This window comes from Ambystoma mexicanum, chromosome 7q (genome assembly GCF_040938575.1).
Source record: "Ambystoma mexicanum isolate Mex_15411 chromosome 7q, UKY_AmexF1_1, whole genome shotgun sequence".
NCBI classification, from domain to species: Eukaryota; Metazoa; Chordata; class Amphibia; order Caudata; family Ambystomatidae; genus Ambystoma; species Ambystoma mexicanum.
In genome coordinates this window covers 666162761-666184994 of record NC_090941.1, presented here as the reverse complement: position 1 = coordinate 666184994, position 22234 = coordinate 666162761, and the positions used below count along the sequence as shown (strand labels likewise).

At 46.8% G+C, this 22234-nt stretch overlaps 1 protein-coding gene across 3 annotated transcripts in view; it reads right to left on the bottom strand.

Annotated features, from left to right (window-relative positions):
• The window catches only part of LNX2 (ligand of numb-protein X 2), an 858121-nt gene that overhangs the window by 589914 nt on the left and 245973 nt on the right, over positions 1-22234 (bottom strand). The window lies entirely within an intron of this gene.

Here is a 22234-nt window from a genome sequence, read left to right as displayed (position 1 = left end):
TCTCCTGGGCAGTCCGTGGTAATGAGATGTGGTCGTCTGTGTGCTTGAGGAGGGCATCGAGCACTTGGATGAGTGTTCGTGAGAATAATGGTTGTGAAATGCCATGCAGGTGCCCCACTGTGTGCTGGTAGGTGCCTGTGGCCAGGAAGTGGAGTACAGCCACTACCTTCAGTAGGGGGGGGATGGCGGTTGGACTTTCTATCATGCTGACGATGTCGTTGTGTGTCATGTCTACGATGGCGGTGATGGTGTCCCTGTCCAAACGGTACAGGGTGTGGATCTGCTCAGCAGTGAGGTTGTTTGGATTGGCTCTGATGCGTGGGATTGGGGGCTGCCTGCGTGGTGGCACTGGCTGTGCTGGTGGGGCTTGCTGGGCCTGCCTTGCCCTCCTTCTCCTCCTGCGTCTCCTCTGTGCTGCCTGTTGTTGTTGTTGTTGCTGTTGCTGTTGTAGTAGCACATGCATTGCTATCAGGTCCTCCAGCCCCAACATTGCTAGTCGTATTGGCATCATTGTGGAGTGTGACTGGGTGTGGGTAGGGGTGGGGTGTGCTCTTTTTATACTCCCCTGAGTCTGTATTGCCTTCACCTGTGCTGTTTCTGTGCACCTGTGGCAGCTGCATTCACTTGAATTGGCCCTTTACGGTTGGTTCGCGATGGCGTTATTTGCACCATGGCGGTAAGGTACTTAGCGGCCTCAATGATGGCGTTAGGTGCATGTCCGCTTGGGTCGGCATTTGCGTGCCTTTCCGCCATGGCGCTAAGTACGGTGTGGGCGGTCGCGTGCGCGCACCCTTAGCGCAGTTTGCGGCAGCGTTAACTACGATGCCGCTATTGGCATCGTAGTTAACGGTCACGGGTCATGATCGGACCTGGCGGAAAACGATGGCGGTAAGCATTTACCGCCATCGTTTTTCGCTTAGCGCCAGGGTCGTAATGAGGCCCACTGACTGCAGATATACAATAACGACTTGCCCCCTACCTTCATTGGCCGCACGTGCATCGGTGTCTTTCTGTCAGTGCCCTTGACCGATGGCGACAGAATAGGACTGCACACAGATGCACGATGGAGAAAAGAGCACGGAGAGTGGGGGGACAACACAGCAGCTAAAGGCATCACGTGGCAGCAGGAAAACTAAAGAAGAGTGAGAAAGGGCTGGCGGCGCGCTGGCAACTGTGAATATCACACCTCCTCCTCGAAAAATCACCCTCCTTCGCAAAGCGTGGGATTTTAACACATATTATTAACTGCCACGCGCATCGACGTATAAGTGCTAACAGTACCACCTCAGTAGCACAATACTTCAAGCAAAATTGCTAAATTTGATGATCAGTTAAATGAGTTCCACCATGGATGACATACACCCAGATTACACTAATTCCAAATTCTAAAGTTGTACAACAGGCGTGTCAATCATTTAAAATAACACTCGCAAAATGTCACTTTCTATTTTCAGTGCAAAATAATTAAAATACAAATTGCGTAATTCCGGCTACCATTGCTTGTGTGACTCGGTAATTCCTACCCTCAAATGCAAAAGCAGGCATTTAGAATGAGGGTCAGAAAACATGCGAGCAATGTGGCAGAGAGAATAAAGGTACAATGGCCACATTACTTTTCGGTATTCTTCATTAATCCGAGTCCATACCTTCGTTGACATAGTCCTTATGTATGCGAGGCATAAGCTCCCTCCGGAAGTTACTACCCTTTCCAACTCTACCCGAAGGAGAGACGACAGATAATCTGACCCACAGCGTGTATTCCATTTCCATGAATAAGTGGCCGCAGCCCGCCATGGGCCGATACCCTCCTTTGACAGAATGCCATTTGTGAGGACAGAATAGCCGAGTTTTTCTTCATCTTATTAATAAAATGATGCAGGTAGCACTGTCTCAGAAAGGGATGTCTGCAAATTAACCCCCCTCCACATAATACTCCATGCTAGAAAAGCCAAGTGCACACATGTGACTTTGCTGTGCTTGTATACTGACACCACTCAGCAGCTGCTTTGCGCCTTGGCAACATGGCAGTCAAAATATGACATATTCATTCCGGTCAGCAACAGTTATACCCAAAAATCCAGCATGTCTGGATGTGCCTTTAACAGTGGGCATCCCTGAGCCTAAATTCAATTCTATCATTATGGACCTCAGGATCTTCTGGCAGATGACCAATCTAAATATAAGCTGTGTCTGGTTAAAACATGGTGATCTTCGGTACTACATAATTATATTAGTCAAAATCAATGTAATTTTATTTTGAGCTTGGTTTCTAGTGACCCTGCTGGTCAGGGCCTGTGGTGTATTCACTGCCTGGGACTAAGTTTTACCCAAAACAAACCATGTGGGCATGGTCCCCGCAAAACCCATTGTCTCCCCTGGGAAAGGGCCGTCATCTCAGAGAAGGCAAAACATGCAAGCAGGGCACAGGAAGAGGTCCAATGCTTCAAATGGCAGACTCTGTCAGGCCAATAAAAGTCACACTAGTGTGATAATTAACAGAGACCCTTTCATGTGGGCAGACAGAGGAATGCGAAGGAGAGTGGCCAGGGGGAGGACTTACCTGTTAGAGAGGGCATCCAATATCTTGGATGTTCATAGGGCTCCCAAACTTTCTTCCACCTCCCAAATTCCTGCAGACAATAAATCACCAGGCAAGAAGATTCTGACACAGAAGCCAGAATTGGACCCCTTACAGAGGTCTAGAAAGGAATCAATTCGCTGAGGTATTTTCCCTATGTAACGGGTAGGGGACACCTGAAAAAGAATTGATCTAGAACCTGGTTGGAAGTACAGTCATCGCCAAAGTCCTTTTCCATATAGGTGAAGTCTGAGATTTCCAAGGAAGGGGCACACCCTTCCCCTTAACCATCCCAAGAGAACATTTGGGGGGAGATCTGTTGGGTGGAGAAGGCCTACAGCAGCTGAGAGCTGTAAGTGATTTCAATCCGGCACACACCCAAGTCAAAGCCCAGCATGTAGTGCACAACTGAAAACCCTTATTATTTTTGTCTATAAATTCACTATTCTGAACGAAATACCCCTCATATCACACCCTTCTCCTGGAACCCCCGGCCACACTGAACCAGGTATCAGGCTAGTTTGCAAAGGGAAATATTTATTTTATGTATTGAAAATTTAATCACAGTATATTTTAATAGGTACACAACAATCACCAATGGGGTGACAGAACACTAAAGATTATCTTTAATACACTAGGAATAAGTAATAAGCAAAACAAAGGCAGCACAGAAAATAATACTTTTGTGTTGGTTCAGATCAGATAGCACTATGGTTAGAGGTTCCCCCTGCGACACCCTTCAACCCCCAATATGCAATGTAAAGAGATGGGAGGAGAGAGCAGGTAGTCAGGAATAGCACAAATCAAACAGAATATCCGTCCCACCTTCCCCCCATAAAACACAAGAGAAAAACGGAATTGACTTTTCAGCTGTCAGGGTGGCTTTTACAATTGTCTTTAGAATTGACTGGGCAAAACACCAAATATGGTCAAAAATTGTTATATTGTTGTAAGTTCCTATGGTAGCCGCTTTGAATAGGTGCAAACAATCACAAGCAATGATTTAGTCAGCAGAAAACATTTGAAATTTTAAGGTCCAAGTTGGAATCAGTCTAAAGCTATTTTACACGTGTAAAACTTGCAGATTTTTAAAATCGTGGCAAACTTTTCCTTGCACGAGATTCGCTATAACGGGAGAAACGGATTTGCAGTGCGGTTATGGGTTCTATGGATAGCTATGGATGTTAGGTACAAGTAGGAATTGAAATTTCGTTTCTATCACAAAAACTTAGTGAGTAATAGAGGTTTTAGTAAAGGTCGTTTTTGCGAGATAGACGTGAGAATGGGAAACAGAAATGCACTTTTCAAAATGACAAATGGGTTTGCTTACACTAGAGGATGACTATGAAAAAGCGAATACCACACAGGGATCTTACAGTCACTTGATCAGGGCGACCCGCCTGCTAAGGAAACTAGACTTCTTCAGATGAGAAAAGGGTCAGCGCAAAGATACTCCTAACAATACTGGTTCTGAATGAAAGAGAGGATGGGTTTGAGATAGGGATAAGACAATGCAAATATACCAAGGGCCTTGGTATTTTTTGGTCCAGTAACAACGGTGCCAGTAGCTTACCGGCACCGTTGTTACCGGACCAGCAAACTTGTAATGAGGCTGAAGGTCTGTTTGGAAACAGCCTGGTCTAGCTTGCCTGCATACCCCACAAAGAGCTGGTCGTCCACTCTCACCTTGGAATTTCTGGAAAAATAAAAGCTTAATGCTCTCCTAAGGTCCAAACTATGAAGCCTTTCCTCATCCTTACTAGGAGGATAGAAGACAGGTAGCACAATTTTCTGATTTAAGTGACAGTCCAAAACTACTTTTAGGTAGGCAGGAAGGTCTGACTCTCAACACAACCCTGTCCTTGTGGAATACAGTAAAGGGTGACTTAGAAGAAAGTGCCTGCAATTCGCCCACTCTACGTGCAGATGTAATAGCCCCCAATAGAATAGTCTTAAAGGTCAACAACCTTAATGGACATGAGTGCAATGGTTCAAATGGAGCACCCATCAGAAACTTTAAGACCAAGTTAAGGTCCCAAACCGGAACCTGAAAAGGTGATGGTGGGAACACACTTGTGAGCCCCTTTAGAAGCAATACCTAGTGGAATCTTAAAATAAGAGCATTCTTCGGATGAGCGCTTAAAGATTGAGAGCGCTGCTAGGTAACCTTTAAAGGTTCCCACCTGAAGATCCTTGTGTGCTGAAGAAAGCAAAAAGGATTGAACAACCGGAGTTGAACATTGAAAAGGATTAACATTCTTTTCCCTGCACCAGTCGCAAAACCTATTCCAACAGCAACGGTACAGGAACTTTGTTGTCGGCCGCCTGGTCGAAAGCAACACCTCCATCACGTCATCCGGGCGGTCTCAATCCTTGTACCTCAACCTTTCAGAAACCATGCGTGAAGGTTGAGAGTCCTGACCTCTGGATGGAGAACCTGACCCTCCTCTTGCGAAAGAAGATTCTCTCTTTGGGGTAGACGTATCGGAGGACAGATGGACATGTCTAGAAGGTCCGGGTACCACGATCTCCTGGCCCAATCCGGAGCAATGAGGATCATGTGGGTCCCAAACTGTCTCAACCTCCTGAGAACTTGAGGGATGACGGGGACAGGAGGAAATGCGTACAGTAGCAGGAATTCCCAGTCCACCACAAACCCGTCTCCTAGAGCTCCCCTCGGAGGAAATTCCCTTGAGCAGTACCACTTGCACTTCCGGTTGGCACCGGTCGCGATCCACTTGAGGGGTTCCCCAAAGGGCAAAGATCTCCCGAAGGACTTTCTGAGCTCGTGGGAGACTGCGCTCTGTCTGCTCAGAGCATCCGCTGCCACATTCCCCTCTCCGGCTAGGTGAACCGCCGCCATGGAGATTACCTCTTGAATTGCCCAGTACCAGAGCTGCATTGCCTCTCTGCATAGTGACCTTACGCCTCCTCTCTTGTTGAGGTAATGCATGGTCACCGTGTTGTCCGTCATTATCAGGACATTCTTTCCCTGTACAGACGGCAGGAAAGCCTGCAGTGCTAGCCTGATTGCTTACAGCTCTAAAGATTGATGTGTAGTCTGGACTCTGATGGAGACCAACGACCGCTAATGGACAAATCGTTGGCATGAGCTCCCCACCCTGTGAGAGAAGTGTCTGTCGCTACAGTCATCTCCAGCCATGGTTGCCAAAAAGGTTCTCCCTTAAGATTTTCCTTGCAGGCCCAGCACAAAAGATCCTGTGAGACCCTGACCGGAATCTGAAGGCGATATGACATCTTGCCTGAGAATTGGGACCACTGAGTCCTGAGAGCCCATAGAAGGGATTTCATTCTCAGACGGGGGGTTCTGGCACCAGAAAAATGCAGGATGCCATGAGGCCGAGCAAGCTTAAGAAGGCGAAGGCCGGCAGACTCTGGGCACCTGAAACTTGGTTACCATCTGGAGAATGTCATGAGCCCTCACCCTGGGTGGCGAGCACTTCCCTAAGGATGTGTCCAAAACAGCCCCGATATACTGGAGCTGCTGGGAAGGTGCCATATGGGACTTCTTGAAATTGAGGGAGAAACCCAGTCTGTGAAGGGAGTGGCAGGTAACGCTGAGATGAGCCAAGGCTTGTTCGGGAGAACTCACCTTAATCAGCCAATCGTCCAGATAGGGGTAGACGTGAATTCCCCCCCCCCCTCCTGAGATGTGCTGCTGCAACCCCATCAGTTTGGTGAATACCCTAGGGGCGGAGGTCAATCCGAACTGCAGGACTCGAAACTGATAGTGCTAGCCACCAACGGCGAACCTCGGGTATTTCCTGTGCTGGAGATGGATCGGCACATGAAAATACACATCCTGAAGTTGGAGGGCCTGAAGGATCTGAGAAAGAGTGTCCATCTTGAATTTGTCCTTCCTCAAGTCCAAGATGGGTCTCAGTCCCCTGTCCTTTTTGGGGATCAAAAAATAAGGGGAGTACCATCCCTTGTTCCTCTCCGCTACAAGCACTGGTTCTATAGCGCCTTACTCTAGCAAGGTTAATATTTCCTGCACAAGGAGCGGATTTGGAATCCTCAAAGAGTTTACTCCCGGTGGATTGGTGCGAGGCTTCTGTAGAAAAGGAAGGCAGTACCCGTGGGCTATTGTTTCCAGAGCCCAAGCATCAGAAGTAATGGCTCGCCATTATTCTAGATGCTGAGACAGCCTGCCCCCCACAGGTGAGTTGTGACAGAAGGCCTCAGAGCGGTTTTGAAGCGGCGGTAGCAGAGCCTGATGGCAAAAAGGCTGCTGCTTGAGCGGGCTTGGCACCTCGACCTCGTCCACCACGAGGAAATTTACATTGGCCTGTGTGAATGGCCATTCCTCTCGCCCTTCCAAATGAGTAGTAGCAAAAAGATCTACACCTCCAATGCTGTCCGCTAGGACAAAAAGGCAGAGGCTGCTGAACAGTAGCACCCAAAGACTTGGTGGCTGCTTTAGGAGGTCTGCAGCTCCTCAAGGCTCTCGTCAGCCGGGCTGCCAAAAAGGTGAGACCCGTCAAATGTCATGTTCAAAGTCTATCCTGCATATCCGGTGCAAAACCCGACTTCGCAACCACGCAAATCTACGTATTGCGGTGCTCGTAGCCATGGACCTGCTGACACTGTGTGTAACATCCAACCCAGACTGTAGGGATTCACACATGGCTTCCTTGCCATCCTTATAAAGAGCCAGGAAGCCCTCCGTTCTTCCCCTTCGGGAATATGCTCACCCGCCACAGATATGCACTCCCACAGAGTGTATGAAAATCTTGCCAAGACACAAGCCGAGTTGGCCGATTTCAACGCCATACTCCCAGCCGAAAATACCTTGCGCGCCCATCCACCCAAGCGCTTATCGTCACTATCTGGAGGGATGGTAGGGTACGCAGCCTGTTTCGAGGTAGCCGTGGCTGCCTGGACCACCAGACTCTAAGGAGTGAGGTGAGATGACAGATAGCCGCGATCGCTACTGGAGGGGTGGTATTTGCTTGTCAGAGACTTGTTCACCACTTGATTAGTCTCCGGGATTTGCCAATTTCTGGCCACCCGGTTCTGCAGAGCCACATCAAATGGCAATATTGGATCTGTAGTGGGACCCTGATCCAAAATGTCTGTGAGATCATCCTGATCATACTAAGCAGGAGGTCTAGACCAGCCTAAATATTCCACAACTCTCAACATAAGCCGTCTGTAAGAGGAGTCAGCCTGGTCGCCTGGGTCGAGTTTGACGACCTCCAGCTCTGGAGAAGTGTCTACACCACTTGGATTAGGCAAAGCATTACAAAGATCCTGCATGATACTCTCCTCCGAGATGAGGCAGTCTCGCACATTAGGGGTCCCAAACTGGAGACGAAAAGGAGCATCATCCACATCAGAATGTTCCTCCTCTTCAAAAATGGACTGGAGCGACTTAAAGTCTTTCTTTGGCAGAGGAGTACACCTTATCTCAGGTATAGTAGCCAGAGGCTTCAAAGTCGTCGAGTTCGACTTAGATACTGCCTTTTTTGAAGGTTACACCGACACCAGGGGCTGCGCTAGCAAAATTGTCACGTAGACAACAGCGCAGAAGGCATCAAGGGTCGGACCGGGTTGGAAGACCCAACAGGCACTATCGACTGGCGCAGCGTCGAAGGTGTCGATGGCTTCGAGGGTTTGGACGGTTTCGATGAAGACGAAGACCGTGACCTTGCTTCACATCTCTAACGATCCTTAGACAGCTTGTCCGAATGGGGCCTCGAAGGCTCCCGATGAGGATTGTGCTGTTTACCCGGGCTCAAAGGCATGCGAGTGTCCGGTAGAGACGTTTCCTGCTGGCTTCAACAGAAGGCGCAGATGGTGCCTTGCCCTGCTCTCAAAAATCTTATGCATTTCGATGCGGAAAGCTTCCCACTCAGCTGGCGTGTTTTTTGTTTTTTTTACGGGCAACTCGCCCTCTCAGGGGTGCTGCCTGAAGACGACGAGGAAGGCGACCAGCGGTGCCTTCTCCTCGAGCGCTTCAACGAGGAGGACGAGGGGCGGGAACCACTCCTGGACCTTGAACGCTTAGCCTTCTTCCTCTGAGGAGAGTTGCCTCTCGACTCATCGGTTGTAGACTCAGCAGGTCGGGACTTATGGGGCTTGGACACCTTGCCTACCTTGAGCTTCCCCTTTCGTTCCTGCAAGGCCTTTTCAGACATCGACTGGCACTTGGAACACATATCCGTGTCATGGCCCTCGCCGAGGCACCACAGGCAGACTAGATGCAGATCCGTGATTGACATCTTGGAGCGCAGTCCCGGCATTTCTTGAATCCGGACTGAGGTTTCATCGGAGTGGAAGACGAAGACAAAACAACAAACTTCAACAGCAAACACTGGTAAACACATTTGCAGAAAAAACAGAACTGAGGCAACGGACGCTGTGCGTGCTACTTATAACATCCGATGACGTCACCCTCATCGGAGGCCTTCGAGGGATATCGACCCAACACCAATGACCCAGGGCGCCCACTGCCGAAACAATTTTTGAAGCAGCCGAGCTGTGGACACTACATTTCAAAGATGAGGAATACGTTGGAGGACACAATCCATTCGAAGTAGGCTTTTGTGACACAATAGGGACAGACTTTATAATTTGGACATTCTGACAATGTCATTCGTTTTCTTAAAGGCACGGTCACCACTCTTAGTTTTAGTGACAGAGAGGCATTTTTCCAAACCTTTTACATATAATAAACGTGTCTGCCCAAAAACATGCCACCATTGTGTCTGCACCCTCATGCTACCTTGCCTACTTGCTGCAGTGACTTGGAGCACTCGACTGTCTACCCGTTTAAAGACATCTTCAGTAACCTGGACAATTGTTGATTAAATCATTGCCTGTGCACCCTTGTCTTCAAACCCATAGTGTACCTTTATTTTTTCGCCTCGAAACACATTGGGGGTCATTACAAGTTTGGAGGTAGCCATGGTGCAATTAGCGTCATGGCTGCCTCCAAACTCGTGTCCAGGTTCTTTGAATGGGGACTTACCGGGTCATTCCAACCTTGGAGGACCCGGTAAGTCCCCATCAAAATACCCATCCCCATTCGAGCCCCCATAGGGCTCAATGGGGAGGGAGCTAATAACGGGCCCTAGCTCCCTGGTTCCTTAGCGGCTCCCGCTAGCGGAACCGCTAAGGGACCTCGTAATGCGGCGTAAGGGGTTAACGGCACCGACATCCTTACCGGCGCCGTTAAACCCTTACGGCCACACTCGTAATGAGGCCCATTGTGTATAAGTGCATTATAAATAAAATCAACAAAGTTTGCATTCGCTGTATTTTTTTCTATACAGAGTTAGGTTATTATTGTTATCAGTTGTGTATACATTTTAGTGTTACTGAAGTTTATAGAATTTTGGATGGCGATTGTTACTGTTTCTACAGAATGCTGCTGGCCCCCAATGATTTATAGCCATCTATCACTGAATTCTACCTCAGAAATGAGGTGTTATGTGCCACAATCACCATGATGGCCCACAGTGTTCAAGGAGGTATGGCAGAAGGCTGACTGGTTGCAAGCATTCAAACTGAAACTGCAATATGTGGCGTTGGGGGCAAAGAGACTGCACATAATGTGTTGCTCGTCACTTTGTCCAGAATTGGCATGGCCCCTGCATGTTGGAAACTGTTCATGGCAGAATATGTGGGCCTTATTTTTTTCCAATTATTTATCAAATAACTCTTTGTAGGTTGCAGTTGTATTGGGATGGCTTGGAACTTTTCTGGTGATTTCTATTAATGCTTTTATTAGTGAGCTGGTTTATTTGTTAAACCTTTTCACTATAAAAGTTAATAAACATCAAGAAAACCTTTCCAATCTATTACAATACTTTAAAACATACTTATTTGTACAAAATCAGATAAAATATGTACACAATTATTAATCAGTTAATTTGAATTCCAAGCAACTTAAATGCATCTAATAACTTTCAATATAAATTAAGCAGCTTTGATATACTATTTCCCCACAGCAAATCTGACCCTACAATGTTGTCCTTTTCCATAGAATATAGATCCCCAATGTATCTAAAATGGATATACCTAACATGCCTGAAAACTCACATGAAAGAATCAAATGTTTAATTTCTCTTGACAGTCAGGTGTTTTGCATAAAAGATGTATCCCTTGGCACACCTCTATAGATAACCTGGGGCTCATAAACTCTAAAGTCGGAAATAGATTAAATTTAATCGTAAATAAATCAACCGTGCTTTATAACAAGGAAACAGTGATATATTTATCGGCAGAGATTCTCTTTTCCAAAGTAAAATAACTATATTCCTTGTAGAGTGTATATGTACTTAGTTGCTCAACCATCTCACACCAATCCTGATTGTAAAGTTTCTTCTTGACCGAAGACAGTTGTCAGTAAGATTAATCTCCTCAAGATCTAGGGCTCTTAACATATCTAGCATACTTAACATAAATTGATTCAGCGAAGGTATGCTTTTCCCTTTTAGCTGCGTATGAAGTGCTTCCAACAAAGATTTGGGAGGAGGAGTTAGAAAACTTGGAAATCAATCGTATTTTAGCCCATTTAGCTCAAGCTGCCAAGGAAGTCAAAGCAAATTCGTGTCTAATGACAATGTTAGGGATTGACAAGGGAAGACCCATGACCTTGTTTCCAAATGACACCCTCAATCGAATTCAGAAAATGCCAAGATCATAGAGTCTAAGTATAAAGCTAGGCACTATCTTAGGCAGATAATACTTACGAAAATGAAGTAGTGAGAATCTACATAAATTCAAATGTAGTCTTAGTTGTGTAATATGTCCAGATGTAGATGTTAAAGAGGATTGGGGCAAAGACACAACCCTGCCATTGCCCAACTGCAATTTTTATTGCGCTAGATAAAGAGTAATCTTTGGCGATCCTGATCTTAACCAGAATATTTTGACATACTAGAGAAGTACGTTTGACACAAGCGGGTTGAAAATCCAGCTCTAGAAGTTTATGCCAAAATCTCTGTCTATTCATTTTATCGAAAGTGCTAGAAAGGTTGTGGGATGCCATAGAAACCGTTCCCAAAGTGCAATTTGCAACTGAGGCACGAATATGTGCTAAGATTGTAGCATTCAATGAAGTGCCAACCTGCTTATGTAAGCAAACTTGGTTATGAGGTAGGATATTCCGTTTATAACTTCCAGCTCTAGCAAAACAACAGCAGTAAACATTTTACTGGTAGCGTCCACTTTTCTGGTTAAAGCACATTTTTTTAGTGCATTCCAAGACTATTTTTTTTTGTTTCCTCTGAAAAATCTTGCCTAGTGATAAAGGGCCTAATCACAAGTTGGGCTGTATTCCTGGCTGTAATACCGCCAACTGTAATAGCCCTAGCACCGACCGGCCTTGTGGTATTACCACCAGATCACGGGTTGGGCCTTACCAGTAAATCCCCATTCCCGATTGGGTCCATTGGAGCCAACGGGGAATTTTCGGTGCTACTGTGGTCTAATACAGCCGGCTGTAATACCGCCGAAAATAGGGATTTTCACCTGCAGAAAAAAGCTGGAGGTAAAACAGCCGATTTAGCGCCCAACTCGTGATAGGGCCAGCCCTTAAATGTGGAGGTAATACCGTTACCACCACATTTAAGGGCTACAGCCCAACTCGTGATGAGGCCCAAAGTCTGAAAAAGGGATTCTCTTGCGATAATAGGGCTAAGAGGGCCTTTAAGGGTTTCAAAGGGGCTTTTTTTAGTTTGAGGCTGGTTTTAAGACCTACTAATACTTGTAAACCATTTGTTGAGGCTATTCATACCATTGATAGATATGTGGGTGCAGTTTCCTTGCCTCCTCCGAAAGATGATCAGGTGGAGCTTCTGATTTTCTGAGTGAAGAGTTTTGTTGTTGCAGACTTGTTTTCAATTTGGGATCTGTACTGACCATAGCGCCTTGTCGGTTTTAAGAGGGCTGCTATATCAAAAAAGTTGCATGGGTAGAGGAGATTTTATTTTGCACCCTGTATGACTTCAAACAAGCATATATTTCTGGGTTTGCTAATGTCGAAACATGATTTAATTTTCGAGTCATTTGTATAGCACACCTGATGAACCAAATGATATCTGGGCTCAGATTGAGTGTAAACACACTCAAGCGAACAATGCAGAAACATTTCTCCAGATACTAAACATTAATCCTGAGGGAGCTCCTACAATAACACCTAAATTACAGAATTAAGGGCATAGAGGACATAATTACTAAGGTGGAGTGAAAGAACCATTCTGTAGTTAATTGTTCGAGAAAACAAAGTAGGATGCTCCTGAGCAGCTGGAGTCCAGTTATTGGATTGCAAGGACAGACAAGACACCACTCAAATTTGCAAATACGCTGCAATGTAGTACCTCCCATAACCATAAAATCTGTAGTGGGTTGGAAAAGGAGGCCTCAGCAAATAATGGCTGTGATAGCCGCGGGTGCCATAGACAATTTCTCGGATTGTGTTTTGGCTTGTGTGATGAATCTGATGATATCTTCACTCCTCCCCCGTGGGGAAGTCTCTCCTCATGTGGCCAGGGGACGTGACCTGAGGGGGGATCACATGGGCAGAGGCGACGCTCGCGAGGGGATTTGACATCAACAGACGAGGCATGGTATCTCCTTTTCCTTTTACAGATACCCCATGGAAGCTGCTGAGAATACTATCCTGTTCTATACATAAGTTACCAAGAAATTACTACCATTTCTATGCATGTGAACATACTTTGAGGAGAAAGCTGAATGGAGTAATGAGGATCAGTAAATGCAAGAAGCACAAGATGCGCTCTGGTGGTTGCCGGGACATTTAAAAAGTCTAACCAGCTTACAGGGGAGAGACGCTGCTTGGGGAAGTTTTGCCCTCTCAGTGTTAACAGAGAGCCCACCGAGCCGGCTCAGGGAGAGGACAGAAAATGAATGACTGTGAGCGCCTGTTTACTGTGTGGAGACCGCGGGAGGAAGAAGAGAAGAGACTTCCTCGTGGCCACCGGATCCTGGAAGCAGCCTCTCCGTTGGCCGAAGACAGAGACAAGCTCAGGAGGCAAGCAGGCACTGCAAAGGACGTGGAAGCCGGCAAGCCTGCGAGGTGGAGATGGGACACCACGCCACTTCCCGTTTACCGCAGAGGAACCGAAAAACACCACAAGAAGCCGGTGAGTCCTGCAGTGGGGAACTGGGACACCGAGGTGCTTTAGCAATGCTGCCAAAGGATAAAGGGAACTAGAACAAATGACAGGGAATATGAGACCTGATATTATCCGAAAAAGACTAATAGAGTGAATGCGAGAAATATACCAGTTTGCAAATGTGTAAAGTGCTGGCAGGAGAGTATACCTGGCACAGACACGTTTACAATTGCGTAAAGCATGTTACATCAAAAGCCTTGGCAGGAGAGTAAACCAGGTATAGTTGAGCTTACAAGTGTGTAAAGCAAGTCAAGTTAAGTTTGCACTTATATTAAGTGAAGCACATGAGAAAACCCTGGCAGGAGAGTATGCCAGGCAAAGTCAAGGTAAAAAGACTTACTTGGGGAAGTCCTGGTAGGATACGAAACCAGGCAAAGCCAAGATAGTGAGCAAATGTTAAATTAAAGAGGAGAAGAAGCCTGCTGGGGGATTAACAAATATATCTATTAAGCACTTCTATGATATTTCTCTCCTTTTTCCTTTGAAAGTCTAATGCCACCAGGGTATACCATCCACCGGCAGGATAAATTACATATGAAGGGGGTGGAGTAGACATCATTGTCAAGGAGTCAGTATGTCTCAGACAGGTAAATTCCAAACTGGCAGGGAACACAGATTCCTTAGCTGGTAAACTCTCCCTCTCCCCTAACTGCACGATCACCATCCACACGGTCTACTGACCCCCTAGCCCATCTACAGACTTTCAGGAAAGTCTTCTCCATCTCCTAGCTGAGAACCTAGAAACCACCACAAAAACTATCCTACTGGGGGACCTCAACCTGGGACACAATGACCTTAAGGACAAGCAAGCTAAAGCCATCACCAAAGAACTTCAAGATATGGGATTCGTGCAACGTGTCACTGACCCCGCACATTCGAAAGGACGCACCTTGGATTAGGTTGCAGACCTCAACTACTCTACAGCCATTATCTCCAACACCCCCTGCCCCTGGACCGACCACCACATCATTCACTTCACCATCCCGAAGCCTACACCTAACAGACCCAACACTCCAGCACCACCCTCATTAGCCAGGAGTGCACGCAAACTGACCAAAGTCGACCTACAGCTTTTTCTAGAAGGTCCTTGATTCAGGCCTCCCTTCTCTAGAGACCCAGTGGTCTTAGCAGAATTATACAACAGCACCCTGAAAATAGCAATCAACACCATAGCGCCACTGGAACAAAAAAGAGCCAAAGTGTTAAAGCATGCAAACTCCTGGTTCACCTCCGAGCTCCAAGAATTACGCACCCTCAAACGCAAAGCACTCACCAAATGGCAAGACCATCCACAAGACTCCTTCAAGGATGAATTTAAAAACGATCAAATCAATACAAAAAAGCTATTATCACAGCCAAAGCCAACTCTTATAACACCAGAATATCAAAAGCCACATCCAAATCCAAAGAAATGTTTGCCATATTCAAAGAACTAACCACGCCCGCCGCGAGTGCCTAGGACATTGTTAAAAATTAGGCCTGGTGCTCAAGTATCTAGTCAGCCATGCTTAATAAAATTGAGCTACTGCCGACAAAAATTCAAGCCCACCATAAAGCCCTTGTCATAAATCACCAGTGTATCAATTGAAAAGGATACGGTAACCAAAAAAGGATACAATTGATAGGGCTCTTCCGGATCCTATTTTCACACGACTTGATTCTGGGTAGGTCAAATTAGACCTTCCAAATGATACAACTCTCTGACTGAATGAAACAGGCAGAGAGATGGATCACTGGAAAGGGTGTGGGAATTGTGTAGGAAGTATGCCTAGGATAGATAAAGTATCATAAGAAACTGTCCCAAAACTGTCGAATTACTAAGATAACACAGTATTAGCATTAATTCAGACACTGTTCTTATGGCAAAACTGAAGTAATCCACGAAAGTCTCTTGAAGAAAACTAGGAGTTGAACAAACGACAAAGGACGGGAAGATTAGTAAGGGAGACTTATCCCGAACGGCACGAGGCTCTCGCTAGATACCGGATTGGTGCACCACAGGATAGCGTCCAAAGTACTATGCACAATCACCTTCCAATAGTTCATGAAATACTTCCTTTTCCACGAAGAACAAAGGTTCAAAGTAGTTCAGAAAACCACGTGCAGGATTGCACGAGATAGCATACACGCAGCCAGGCCAGCCGCGCTTGGAGACAGCGTTTCCACGTGGAGATTTAGCACGTGAACTGGATACACGCAGCCCAGGACAGCCACGCTTGAGAACAGCGTCCGCGTGTGGAGATTTGGCACGCGAACAGGATACACGCAGCCCAGGACAGCCACGCTTGAAAACAGCGTCCGCGTGTAGATATTTGGCACGCGAACAGGATACACGCAGTTCACGACAGCCGCGCTTGCAGACAGCGTCCGCGTGGAGATTTGGCACGCAAACAGGATACACACAGCTCAGGACAGCCGCGCTTGCAGACAACGTCCGCATGGAGATTTGGCATGCGAACAGGATACACGCAGCTCAGGACAGCCGCGCTTGCAGACAGCGTCCGCGTAGAAATTTGGCACGCGAACAGGATACACGCAGCTCAGGACAACCGCGCTTGCAGACAACGTCCATGTGGAGATATGGCACGCGAACAGGATACACGCAGCTCAGGAATTAGCGTGTGGAGGAAAACACGCTCCAAAAGGCCAAAGAAGTTACTGAAGGGAATGCGAGGACGCAGGTCCGGAGTTCAGCAACAAAACGCCAACAAAGATTTAATCAGAAGCAGCAATCGGCATTTCCACGCTGCTTATGTATGTACTGCCGTGATACACGTGATGGAACTAAATCACGTGAATTTAACGACGTGAAGAATGCAGACGTCGTTTACCGGGCAATGCATCAAACAACCTCCATTTCGAATAGAATGGTCTGGCGGTTCTATTGGCGTAACTCATTTTGTATGGAGAGGTCGTTCCTGGTCCAGAGATATGTCCAGCAGGCATGACAGCCCTGGCCAAATCTGACCCTCCTACCTCTCCCGCGAAAAACACACTCCACCATGACAAAAACCTATTCGCCTTCAGGGAGGTCTCTGAATCTGAAGTTGTAGCCCTGCTAAAGCACCTGAAACCATTTAATTGCAAAGGGGACATTTGTCCAGCCAAAATCGTGAAAGAATGCGCAAACACCCTTGCACCTTTTCTGACAGCATTCATAAATTCTTCCTTTGCCTCCGCCATTGTCCCACCCTGCCTTACAGAAGCCTTGGTTTGCCCACTCTTAAAAAAAACCTACCCTAGACCCCTCCTCCCCCAACAACTACCGTCCCATTCCCACAGCACCATTTTTGTTAAAAATCCTTGATAAAGCTGTCTATACCCAAAACCAGAAATTCCTTGAATCCAATGGCATTTTAGGGGTAGAGACAATCAGGGTTTCACCCAGGTCACAGAACCGAATCTGCATTATTGGATCTAAAAAAAAAAACAACTTGCTGAGATAATGGATGAAGGTCACCCCGCTCTTCTCCTATATCTTAATCTCTCTGCAGCGTTTGATCTTGTGGATCACATGATCCTATGCAGACATCCCATCGCCACTGCTGGTGCAGGTGAGTGCCTCTTGAGCCCTGTGAATTTGTAAATTGCGCCCAAAATTAGATGAAAACGTCTGTGTAGCCCGCTTCCCTCGCCATTTAGCCCGCTTCCTGATTCCTCTATCAGCTCTCCCCTTTGCCCGCCCACTGCGCCCGATTGGTCCACTGTGCATTAGGCCCCGAGTCAAGCAACTGATCTGCAGTCCCAGCCCCTTCTTTCCCATCGCCACTGCTGGTGCAGGTGAATGCCTCTTGAGCCCTGTGAATTTGTAAATTGCGCCCAAAATTAGTGGAAAACGTCTGTGCAGCCCACTTCCCTCGCCATTTAGCCCAATTCTTGATTGCCCTCCCCCCGCCTCCTGACCCGCCCACTGCCGTGATTGGCTGACTAACCTAAAAAACGGACCCTTCCAGGGCAGCCCTCTGCCCGGCAGCCCCACCGGCAAAGGACCCCGAGGCAAAGGAAGGCTCCTACAGAGACGGCTCCAGATCGTATCAGCAGGTATCCGCAGGAGAAGCAAGAAGCCAGCAATAAGTGCGTGAGACAAGGGCAGGGACTGAAGCAACTACTTCATGCCTTGCTACCCTACCTCCCAACTGGTGTTTTGCACTCAGAATGAATGCATAATAGCATTTCTTGGTTTACTGCATTTAGAAAATCCGCCTAATAGCATATCTTGGTGTAACTGCATTTAGAAAGTCCGACTGAAAGCATATCTTGGTGTAATTTCATTTAGAAAGTCCACCTGCGAGCATATCTTGATTTAACTGCAATTAGAAAGTCCGCCTAATAGCATATCTTGGTGTAACTGCATTTAGAAAATCCGCCTAATAGCATAACTTAGTGTAACTGCATTTAGAAAGTCTGCCTGATAGCATATCTTGGTGTAATTGCATTTAGAAAGTCCGCCTGATAGCATATCTTCGTGTAATTGCATTTAGAAAGTTCGCCTGATAGCATATCTTGGTTTAACTGCAATTAGAAAGTCCGCCTAATAGCATATCTTGGTGTGACTGCATTTAGAAAATGCGCCTAATAGCATATCTTGGTGTAACTGCATTTAGAAAGTCCGCCTGATAGCATATCTTGGTGTAATTGCATTTAGAAAATCCGCCTAATAACATATCTTGGTGTAACTGCATTTACAAAGTCCGCCTGATAGCATATCTTGGTTTAACTGCAATTAGAAAATCCGCCTAATAACATATCTTGGTGTAACTGCATTTACAAAGTCCGCCTGATAGCATATCTTGGTTTAACTGCAATTAGAAAGTCCGCCTAATAGCATATCTTGGTGTAACTGCATTTAGAAAATGCGCCTAATAGCATATCTTGGTGTAACTGCATTTACAAAGTCCGCCTGATAGCATATCTTGGTGTAATTGCATTTAGAAAATCCGCCTAATAACATATCTTGGTGTCACTGCATTTACAAAGTCCGCCTGATAGCATATCTTGGTTTAACTGCAATTAGAAAGTCCGTCTATTAGCATATCTTGGTGTAACTGCATTTAGAAAATACGCCTAATAGCATATCTTGGTGTAACTGCATTTAGAAAGTCCGCCTGATAGCATATCTTGGTGTAATTGCATTTAGAAAATCTGCTTAATAACATATCTTGGTGTAACTGCATTTACAAAGTCCGCCTGATAGCATATCTTGGTGTAATTGCATTTAGAAAGACTGCCTAACCGCGATGTAATTGTATTTAGTAAGTCAGCTTATTGACTTATCTGTGATCTGGCTGCACTCTGATATTCTAAATAGAAACTGTGATATAGTTGTACGTAGAAGCAGTAAATACTCCCACCCGCAGTATAGTTGTGCCTAGAATCTGTGAATAATATACCCCTGTGATATAGTTGAACTTAGAGTATTTGAATAATATCACCTGTGGTTTAGTCAAACTCACAAACTGTGAATAATCTCACCCGGTGGTATAGTTGAACTTAGAAAGTGCGCTGTGGTACATTGATAATTCAGTTAATCATAGTGAGTGTGTACAGCTAAACATCCGGTGGTATAGTTGTAGCGGGAACGTGTGAACAAAACCATCCAACGCCAACTATAACAGAGCTCAAACTAACAAAAGCATGAGTCCCCCAAACCCACCAAAGACCTCTGAAAATGACCTCCTCGTCCCCACCGCCCGCTCTACCATCCATACCCCCAACCAACCCATCCTGCCACCATCCGTATCCCCTATCCAAACACCAATCCAGAGGAGCACGATGGCGAGCCAAACACCCTAAAACCACTTCTCCTCCCATCCCCTCCACCCCCCGACTACTACAATCATACCCGTTTTCCCCACCCACCCGACCAACGGCCAGCCTCACCTCCCAAGCACCCTCATCCCCGCTACCATCCACCCCCCACTCCCCTCATCAACTCCCACCATCAGCCGCCCACAAGCCCACTCCTTCCCCTCTCTAAGAATCGCACGCCTTGCACTGGCAAGAACAGTAGCCGCTTCCCTCTCCCCCTCCCACCCCTCTACCCTCTCTCACACTCCAACCACAGCAAAAACACTGAAGAGAAAACGTACTTGGTCTCCATCAATTGCTCAGTTCTCATTCCCACTCCTGTCTAGACCCACCTCCTCATCCTCCCAATATCGATCATCACCACCCTCGCCCCCTGCCTCACCCTACCTAAAACCCCTCTCCCTCGATTTCTCACTGACCACAACCAAAGCTCCAAATCCAGTCAACCCGTCAAACCAGTCCAACCCCTCCCCCCAAACCCACCAACTCAACCGCCCGCCTACTCTTCCCATCGACCACCATGCACCCCCCCACTATCTTCCCATTTTCCACCTCCTCCACCCCATCCCCCTCCTCTGCAACACCCTCATCACCCTCCTGTACCGAAGTTAATTGCATCCTTTTTAACGCCCGATCTGTAGCAAAAAACAGACACAGCATCTTTGACCTCCTCGCCTCCAACAAACCGGACCTGGTCTTTATCACGGAAACCTGGTTCTCTGACGACTTCGCCCCGATCGCCAACAAAGCCTTTCCCCCTGACTACTCCCTCATCCCACTAAACCATCCCTCTAGTGGAATAGCAATCGCCTTCAAATCTCACTTCCATGCCTCAATCATCGACAACCAGCCATCCATTCCTTCCTGCAAATCATTCCTCGTAAAACTCTTCCTCCCCCTTCGTTCTTTCACAGCTTCCTAATAATCTACAGACCCCCTGGCTACGATAGACAATTCTCAAACAACCTCTGCGACTCAATTGCCACCCTCAAACTAAACCATCCCACCCTCACCCTCCTAAGAGATTTCAACATATGGCTTGACATTCCCACCAACCCTATGACACATTCTCTGGTTGACGGCCTAGACGCGATTAACCTCTAACCCCCAATAAATGGCCCGACTCACTATAAAGGACACACACTTGATGCCACCTTCAGATCCCACAACCTGATACATCTAAACCCCCCCACCCCTATCATCTGGTCCAATCACTTCATTGTTTCTTTCGCCATTCGCTCACCCAACCCGCTCCCCTTACCGGAACCTGAACCTCTGAATCTACACAAATGCTGGAAGAAACTAATAATCCTTCCTGACCTAGCCAACACACTCCTTCAGTCTCCACCCCCTACCTCCCTACCCAATGAACAACTAACCTCCGACGCCTTTGACTTATGGCTCATCACTCCACTAATGCGGCTCACCCCCTCATGCAAACCATCAGCCCGCCGTGGCCTTTCCCTAGATGGTTCACACCTGAACTGAAGACCACTAAACAGATACATAAATCCCTAGAACGCAAATGGCGGAAAGATAAAACCCCCCTCAGCAGATCGACCTTGGCCCGGCACCTTCGTCAATACAAAGCCGAAATCCGCAAAGCAAAAGAAAGCCCATTATAACTCCCGAATCCTAAACTGTAAAAACCCCAGCAAAGAACTTCACAAAATCATCACCAAATTCACCAAATCATCATGCATCACCACCCTCCCGACCCCCTCACAATCACTGTGCAACTCACTCTCTCTCCACTTTTACACCACAGCTCTCGAAAAAACAAATACTCTAACCAACAAACTAGCTCTCTTACACCCACCAGGCAATCCACCCTCCATACCAGCCAACCCACCGCCTGCGACCACCTCCCAACCAACGTTCGACTCTTCAGTCCAATATCAACCGACCAATTTCTCAAACTTCTCTCTGCTCGCAAACCATCCGTCTCTCCGCTGGACCCTTGCCCAGCCATAACCCTCAAAGAAATATTCGCATCCACCTGCGCAGGAGAACACGCAAGAACCATCATAAACTACACTATTTCCTCAGGAATGTTTCCCGACGCATTCAAAACGGTTTATGTCAAACCTCTTTTTAAAAAAAGCTTCCCAAAAACTACCACCCCATCTCAAACACCAGATTCCTAGCCAAACTCATTGACCAACTGAATACCTTTGTCGAAGCTAATAATATCCTAGACCCCGCCCAATCAGGTTTCAGAGCCCGACACGGAACCGAAACCACCCTAACCTCAATCTGGGATGACCTTAAAAACACAGCAGATTCTGCGGGATGCGCCACACTAATCCTTCTTGACCTATCCGCCGCCTTCAACACAATCAACTACTCAATCCTGCTTGACCGCCTCCATTCCCTAGGAATTTGTGGAACTGCCCTCAAATGGATAGCATCCTTCCTCAGCAATAGCAACCAAATAACCATACCCTCCACCTATTCCTCCCAAGCCCGACCAGTCAACACCGGAGTTCCACAAGGAGCATGCCTATCAGCCCTCCTGTTTAACCTCTAAATGGCCACCCTCCCAAGAATAATTCGCCTGCACAACATCCTGTGCTACAACTACGGCGATGACACTCAACTAATTCTAAAACTCCTAAACTCAAAACCCATCTGCCGACCAGACCTTGCCTCCTCGATATAGATCTCTGGATGACCACAA